The sequence below is a fragment of the Musa acuminata genome, chromosome BXJ1-2 (assembly GCF_036884655.1).
Source record: "Musa acuminata AAA Group cultivar baxijiao chromosome BXJ1-2, Cavendish_Baxijiao_AAA, whole genome shotgun sequence".
Taxonomy (NCBI): Eukaryota; Viridiplantae; Streptophyta; class Magnoliopsida; order Zingiberales; family Musaceae; genus Musa; species Musa acuminata.
The window spans coordinates 3,071,958-3,078,705 of NC_088328.1; positions in this window are offsets into that span (position 1 = coordinate 3,071,958).

Genomic DNA, 6,748 nt, shown 5'->3' on the forward strand with positions numbered 1-6,748 from the left:
AAATCAAACATGATCTTTAATCAAAATCGAGAAATAACAATGGAAATCAACGTAATGCACATTATTACTTCTTAACCATGATTTCATATTTTCAATCAAGATCATTTTATTTGTTTATCATAAAATATGCAATATTATCATTTTCGAAATTACTTAGTATGATCATAATAATTTTTTTTAACATGTAATTTTTAAGAAAATTAATTCTAAACTAAAAGAGAAAAATACATCATGAAAGCATCAAGTAATTTCAAAATAAATTAGGGGGATTTCGATTACCTCATCATTGTAGGCTGTTAAGGCGTAGTTTGCCGCCTTGCTTTTGTTGACTTTCTCTTCTTCGGAGGAGCTCGATTCATCCCAATTTTTGTTCTTCTTCTTGCGTTTAAAGCAAGTAGTTTGATTCTTTTTGCTTTTTAATTTTCGTTTCATTTGTAGTTTAAGTTCACCATCACTTGAGCTTATGCTCGAGTGGTCTTCAAATATTCTATGTCCCAAATCCTTCCTGTTCTTTGGAAGGTTGTTTTGTTCATCATTGTCCTCATCACTTGAGTCATCGCTCAAGTGGCATTCATTTGTCCAGAGTTCCAAATCCTTCCTGTTCTTTGGAAGGTAATTGTGTTCAACATGTTCATCATGTGCATTGTGCACCATTTCATATGTGATCAATGAACCAATTAGTTCTGCAAGTGGAAATTGGTTCAAGTATTTCGATTTTTGAATAGCAGTTACTTTTGAATCCCAAGTTTTAGAAAGTGAGCGCAAAGCTTTGTTAACGAGTTCAAAGTCCGAAAAGCTTTTACCAAGTGATTTTAAACCATTGACGACATCCGTAAAACGGGAGTACATGTCAACAACGGTTTCGCTTGGTTTCATATGAAAAAGCTCGAAATCATGCAGTAAAATATTAACTTTTGAGTCTTTGACTCTACTAGTTCCCTCGTGCGTGATTTCAAGAGTGCGCCAAATATCGAAAGCCGTTTCGCACAAAGAAACCCGATTGAACTCATTTTTGTCCAAAGCGCAAAATAAGGCATTCATAGCCTTTGTGTTTAAAGAAAAATACTTCTTCTCTAAATCCGACCATTCGTTCATCGATTTAGAGGGAAGTTGAAAATCGTTTTCAATGATGTTCCATAAATCCAGATTTAGAGAAATCAAGAAAACTCTCATTCGAGTTTTCCAATAAGTATAGTCCAATCCGTTAAAGAACGGAGGACGAAAGACCGAAAAGCCCTCTTGAAGAGCCATCTATCTCGGGTGTAAATCCGAAATGAGAAATACCCCGCTCTGATACCAATTGTTAGGATCGAGAGCACTAAGAGGGGGGGGGGGTGAATTAGTGCAGCGGAAATCTTTCAGCGATTAAAAACGAAAGCTGCGTTCGTTCGATAAAAACTATTTTGATGCAAAAGCCGATTCTAAGATTACTTATGATTAAGTGCAGTTTACGTTTAAACACAATTAGCGTCTAAACGCAGTTTGCGTCTAAATGCAGATTGCGTCTAAACTCAGATTGCGTCTAAGCGCAGTTTGCGTCTAAGCGCAGATTGCATCTAAGCGCAGTTTGCGTCTAAACACAGTTTGCGTCTAAGCGCAGTTTAAGCAGAAGTATAAAGACAATGTGCTGCTATTGTACAGCTCAAAAAGTAATCTGCAAAAAGCAGATTTACGTCTAAACGCAGATTTACGTCTAAACGCAGATTTACGTCTAAACGCAGATTTACGTCTTAAACGTAGATTTACGTCTGAACTTTGAAACTCGTTTGTATATTCGCAGAAGGCAGTATGCAATTGAAACCAAGACGTAAACGTAAACTGAAATCTGATGATTGTGCGAGGAAAGCCGATTTACGTCTAAATGCAGTTTTACGTCTAAATGTTGAAACTCGTTGGTAAAATTGCAGAAGACAGTTTGCAGTTATAAATAGAATCAAAATGTAAATGTAAACTGCAAAGAAACTCGTTCGTAAAAGCGTAGAAGACAGTTCGCAGTTATAAACAGATTCAAGACGTAAATGTAAGCTGCAATGTAAAGATCGTACGAAAACACCTTTTGACGTCTGAATGCAGATTCAGAAAGATTAGAACTTAGAAGCTTGTTCGTAAAAGCGCAGAGAGCAGTAGCTATGTAGGAGGTTTGCAGTAATGATAAAGTGCTCAAAATAAACGCAAACCAGAGATTTAGAGTGGTTCGGTCAGTCTTGACCTACTCCACTTTTGGCTTCCTCCACCGGCGAGGTCACCGACGTCAACTAGCGGCCTTCCTTCAATGGGCGAAGGCCAACTGCCATTTTACAGTTTCTCTCCTTTTGACGGGCTCAGGAGACAACCCTTACAGATCCTTTCTCTCATCTCTTTACAACTCAAGACTTGAAGAACAGAGAAGAGAACTTTAGGACTTTACACAAATTTGAGCTCTTAGAGTCACTGAAAAGATCAAGAATTCGGTGTGGATCTTTATCTTTTCAGTGCTGAATGGGTGGGGTATTTATAGGCCCCAACCCAATTCAAATTTGGAGCTCAAAACGATCAAATCCCGGAATTTCGGGATCAGGCGGTTGCACCTCTTGACTGGAGAGGTTGCACCACCTGGCAGAGCTCGAAGACTGAGCCCAGGCAGTGCCACCTCTTGACTGAGGCGGTTGCACCTCTCTGCCAGAGCTCGAAGACCGAGCTCAGGCGGTGCCACCTCTCTGTCAGGGAGGTTGCACCGCCCAGTCTTGCTCGAAGACTGAGCTCAAGCGGTGCCACCTCCTGGCTGGGGAGGTTGCACCACCCAGTCTCGCTGGGAGGCTTAGCCCAGGCGGTGCCACCCCCTGGCCTAGGCGGTTGCACCTCCTGGTGCAATCAGGGTCCGAATGGTTAGTTCCATTCGGCCCAATTTCAGTCTTTCAGGGGCCCAATTGCCCCAAGATTAAGCCAATGGGATCACCTCCCATTTTCCAACTTAATCAATGTGCTAACTACGATTAAATCTAAGACAATTTCTGCAGCTTTGCTTCGGTGCGTCAATCGCTTCTTCCGGTGAGTTTCCGGCGAACTTCCGTCGATCATCCGATGAACCCTCGGTGATGCTCCTGCGGACTTCCGGCAAACTCCTGGACTTTGCGACGATCCACTTGGCAAGTTCCGACGAGCTTCGCTTGGCAAGCTTCTGGACTTCTCGGATCTGTTCTCGCAGAACCTCCGACGACCGTCCGAACTTCCATCGAACTCTTGAACTTCCAATGTGATCATGAACTTGACTCCGGCGCAACTCCTGCTGCTTGTCTAACTTTCATCGTAGTTAATCCTGCACACTTATCTCAACACATAGATTAGACAACAAATGACAATTGACTTCATCATCAAAATCCGAGATTCAACAACACAGAGGTGCAACCGCCTGGGCTCAGTCTTCGAGCTCTGCCAGGCGGTGCAACCTCTCCAGTCAGGAGGTGCAACCGCCTGATCCCGGAATTTGGGGATTTGATCGTTTTGAGCTCCAAATTTGAATTGGTTTGGGGCCTATAAATACCCCACCCATTCAGCACTGAAAGCATAGAACACACACTCGAAATCTTGCTATCTTTCTGTGTTTCTTAGAGCTCAAAACTGCTAGTTCTCCTCTTTCTATTCTTCAAGTTTGAGTTGTAAAGAGAGGAGAGAAAACTTCTGTAAGGGTTGTCTCCTAAGCCCGTCAAAAGGAGTGAATTTGTAAGAGGGTAGTTGGCCTTCGCCTATTGAAGGAAGGCTTCTAGTTGACGTCGGTGACCTCGTCGGTGGAGGAAGCCAAAAGTGGAGTAGGTCAAGACTGACCGAACCACTCTAAATCTCTGGTTTGGTTTCATTTTGAGCACTTTATCATTACTGCAAACCTCCTACATAGCTACTGCTCTCTGCGCTTTTACGAACAAGTTTCTAAGTTCTGTTCTTTCCGAATCTGCATTCAGACGTAAATCAGTGTTTTCGTACGATCTCTACATTGCGGTTTACACTTACGTTTTGATTCTATTTATAACTGCAAACTGTCTTCTGCACTTTTACGAACGAGTTTCTTTGCAGTTTACGTTTACGTCTTGATTTTGTTTATAACTGCAAACTGATTTCTGCGCTTTTACGAACGAGTTTCTTTGCAGTTTACGTTTACATTCCATTTATAACTGCAAACTAACTTCTGTGCTTTTACGAACGAGTGTCTAAGTTCAAATTTTTTCGAATTTATGTTTTGACGTAAAACTGTGTTTAGACGCAAACTGCGCTTAGACGCAATCTGCGCTTAAGACGCAAACTGCGCTTAAACGCAAACTGCGCTTAGACGCAATCTGAGCTTCGACGCAATCTGCGCTTAAGACGCAAACTGCACTTAAACGCAAACTGCGCTTAGACGCAATCTGAGCTTCGACGCAATCTGCGCTTAGACGCAATCTGAGCCTAAGACGCAAACTGCACTTAGATGCAAACTGCGCTTAGTCGCAATCTGCATTTAGACACAAACTACATTTAGATGCAAACTGCGTAAACTGCGCTTAGACGCAAACTATGTTTAGACGTAAACTGTACTCAATCATAAGTAATCTTAGAATCGGCTTTTGCATCGAAACAGTTCTTATCGAACAAACGCAGCTTTCGATTTTAATCGCTGAAAGATTTCCGCTGCACTAATTCACCCCCCCCCTCTTAGTGCTCTCGATCCTAACAATTGGTATCAGAGCGGGGTATTTCTCATTTCGGATTTACACCCGAGAGATATGGCTCTTCAAGAGGGCTTTTCGGTCTTTCGTCCACCGTTCTTTAACGGATTGGACTACACTTATTGGAAAACTTGAATGAGAGTTTTCTTGATTTCTCTAAATCTGGATTTATGGAATATCGTTGAAAACGGTTTTCAACTTCCCTCTAAACCGATGAACGAATGGTTGGATTTAGAGAAGAAGTATTTTTCTTTAAACGCAAAGGCTATGAATGCCTTATTTTGCGCTTTGGACAAAAATGAGTTCAATCGGGTTTCTTTGTGCGAAACGGCTTTCGCTATTTGGCGCACTCTTGAAATCACGCACAAGGGAACTAGTAGAGTCAAAGACTCGAAAGTTAATATTTTACTGCATGATTTCGAGCTTTTTCATATGAAACCAAGCGAAACCGTTGTTGACATGTACACCCGTTTTACGGATGTCGTCAATGGTTTAAAATCACTTGGTAAAAGCTTTTTGGATTTTGAACTCATTAACAAAGTTTTGCGCTCACTTTCTAAAACTTGGGATTCAAAAGTAACTGCTATTCAAGAATCGAAAAACTTGAACCAATTTCCACTTGAAGAACTAATTGGTTCATTGATCACATATGAAATGACGTGCAATGCACGTGAAGAACTTGAGAACCACCTTCCAAAGAACAGGAAGGATTTGGGACATAGAACATTTGAAGACCACTCGAGCATAAGCTCAAGTGATGGTGAACTTAAACTACAAATGAAACAAAAATTAAAAAGTAAAAAGAACGGAACTACTTGCTTTGAACGCAAGAAGAAGGATAAAAATTGGGATGAATCAAGCTCCTCCGAAGACGAGGAGAAAATCAACAAAGGCGAGGTGGCAAACTACGCCTTTACGCCTTTCGACGCTGAGGTAATCAAAATGCCTTTAAATTACTTTGAAATTACATGATGCTTTTCATAAAGCATTTTTCTTTTTTATTTAATTTTCTTGAAAGTTACATGTTTAATAATTTTATAATGAAAATACAAACAATTAGGAATCATGCTTATCATTCTAGTAATTTTGAAAATAATCATGAAAATTGCATGTTTATGATAAACAAAATGATTTTGATTAAAAATACCTTATGAAATCATGCTATATGTGGTTGAGAAGTAATAATGTGTATCATGTTGATTTCCATTGTTATTTCTCGATTTTGAGTATATGAAATCATGTTCAATTTGAAGTTATAATTAATGAGTATACATTTTTGAAATTATGTATGATGATTCTTGATTATCGATTTTCATGATAATAACAGTGGCTTTAAAAAATTGATGCATGTTTTCATAAATGAAAAGGCATGCTAACATGAAATCGACCACTTAAAATGAAACACTTAAAAAAGGGGAAAATATATTATCAATGAAATCATGAATCTATTTATGTTATAAATTTTGTGAGCCATAAAAATGATTTTGATGATTTAAATTTGAAATGAGTTTTATCAAAATCATGATCTTGATTTATCAAATTGAATGAATTGAAAATGAATAATGATTTTTCTCTTGAATGATTGTGACTTGTATTCCTTGTATTCATGATATGATTTTTATGCAATTCTTTGTATTCATGAAATATTTATCTCATCACCCAATTATTTCTTTTCAATATTCCTCAAGTGATGATATGAATGCATGAGATATTCATGAATTTATTTTGATGTATGCAAATGAGAAGTTTCGATCATGCATGGTAGGATGCAATGTGACAAATTAATACCATGATGATTTGAAATATTTATGATTTGGAATGATGCATATGCTTTTTATTATGATAATGTATGATGTGTATCATGAATGCTTAAAAAATTAAATAAATAAATGTTTATATCATGTTAGATGGTTTTACATATTATGCATGATAAGCTATAGTGATGAGTGAAACAATGATTGAAATAATATGAATGATGATTTGGAATCATGCATATAATAATGAGTTTGTATGTTTTGAAAATGTGCATGTTTTAATTTGAAAATATAATAATGCACAAATGAGATTAATAC